This window comes from Pyxicephalus adspersus, chromosome 4 (assembly GCF_032062135.1).
Source record: "Pyxicephalus adspersus chromosome 4, UCB_Pads_2.0, whole genome shotgun sequence".
Taxonomy (NCBI): Eukaryota; Metazoa; Chordata; class Amphibia; order Anura; family Pyxicephalidae; genus Pyxicephalus; species Pyxicephalus adspersus.
The window spans coordinates 146,611,702-146,613,653 of NC_092861.1; the positions used below are offsets into that span (position 1 = coordinate 146,611,702).

Below are 1,952 nucleotides of genomic sequence, written 5' to 3' on the forward strand. Positions count from 1 at the left end.
CAACACCCCCCTCCACCCAAATCTCTATTTTTACCTCTCCCTCTCTCATTCTATCCCCCTTACCCCTCTTTATTTTACCTCTTCCTAGAATGGAAAAAGTAAGATGAAAGCGTACCTAAACTCAGAAATTTCACTTTACATAAAAAGGTAGACAACTCTATAATGTAAGGTAAAAGTAAGTAATCATTTCTGAACTCTGTTTAATATCTGTGTAAATCTTATGTCACTACATGATATTTATTGATTAAATATGTTATTGCTCTGTCTCTCAGCTACATTACGCTCTCATGATTATGGAGCTTTCCTAGTTGTTTCTGTTGACAGGCATCATCCCTATGACAAATTCAATGGGATGTCTCTTTTCTTATGAATGTATTTGAATATGATTTTCATTATTGATTGTATACCCGCTTGATGTTTCAATACAATCGTACTTTTGCCTAGAAAACACCTCAGCCTTCTCTACTTTTTCCATTTTATTTCTATTTACTTTGGGGTTGGTATTTAATTGTTATACTATGAAGGAAAGGTGTCATTCCCCCAAATAAATCTTGCACCCCAACCAACAACCTCCTACCCCAATTTCTATATCTTTCCCTCTTTCTTCTGTAAACTAAGACTGGGCTTGCAGGGGACTGTATGGCTGAGGACTGTCCAGGAGCCCTGATGCAGCTGCGCACGTATGGAGCAGTCTCTGACGGTCCTTTGGTACACGGAGCAGTCTCTGACCTTTGGTATACGGGGCAGTCTCTGATGGTCCTTTGTTACATGGGGCAGTCTCTGACAGTCTTTTGTTACATGGGGCAGTCTCTGCAAGTCTTTTGTTTCATGTGACAGTCTCTGCAAGTCTTTTGTTTCATGTGACAGTCTCTGATAGTCATTTGTTACATGGGGCAGTCTCTGACAGTCTTTTGTTACATGCAATTTCTAACAGTCTTATGTAATATCCCATAACCCCATGAATAACTAACAGTGCTTTTTATAGTAACCCACATTCACTTTTAGCTCCGCATTCTGCACTTCCGGCTGAACAGATCACATCCTATGATAGGTGACTGCAGATCCAGTCCAACACCGGACTTCAGTCTACATTCATCTTTTAGCATTGTACAATTCATTAAAAAATTGATGGATGCTGTGGTGGTTCAGTGGTTGGCATTCTGGTCTTTGCAATACTAGGTTTCAGGTTCCAATCTCGGCCAGAACACTATCTGCATGGAGTTTGCAGAGTCTCCCTGTGTTTGTGTGGGTTTCCTCCAGGTACTCCGGTTTCCTCCCACATTCCAAAGCATGCAGTTATGTTAATTGGCTTCCCCGCAAAACTGACCTTAGATTGTGGTAATGACTATGGTAGGGACATTAGATTGTGAGCCCTAGAGGAACAGCTAGTGACATGACTATGGTCTTTGTACTTTGCTGTGTAATATGTAGGCGCTATATAAATACTGTGTAATAATAATGCTTGGCATTAGACAAATCTAATGGCTGTGCCTATCTGTCCAAAACCAAGATGTCCAAGCATGTTGCATGCATTGTGTCCTATTTATGCTCTTTGCCAGACATAGTTGTATGAAACTCAAGGATCATTTGGCAATATTGAAGATCAGCCCTGTACATGATACGGACATCCTGGAGTGAGACATCCACTGGCAGGTGAGGGTGGGACAGGTATGGAATGAAATGTTACGTGGCTGTACACTCTCAAATTACGTAATGACAAATAAAACATGGGAATGACTTGGCACCAAGGAATGTGCCGCTACTCTCATGATGGGGAAAAAAAAGACTCAGTTACCCAGGGCAAACCTTGCACTGCCGGCTGTAGCTGCTCATGTATAGACTAAATCTTTATGTGATATTATTATATTATTACACGGTATTTAAACAGTGCCAACATATTACGCAGCGCTGTACAAAGTCCATAGTCATGTGATTAGCTGAACCCTAAAGGA

At 41.0% G+C, this 1,952-nt stretch overlaps 1 protein-coding gene and 1 long non-coding RNA gene across 2 annotated transcripts in view; one reads left to right on the forward strand and one right to left on the reverse strand.

Annotated features, from left to right (window-relative positions):
- Window positions 1–1,952, reverse strand: part of TP53BP2 (tumor protein p53 binding protein 2) — a 57,567-nt gene that overhangs the window by 47,155 nt on the left and 8,460 nt on the right. The gene's annotated exons all lie outside the window — the stretch shown is intronic.
- LOC140329556 (uncharacterized) overlaps window positions 1–1,952 on the forward strand; it is a 10,512-nt gene that overhangs the window by 1,633 nt on the left and 6,927 nt on the right. The window contains exon 2 of the long non-coding RNA XR_011920509.1: window positions 89–175. This is a non-coding gene — a long non-coding RNA (uncharacterized lncRNA). The remainder of the gene's footprint in view (window positions 1–88; window positions 176–1,952) is intronic.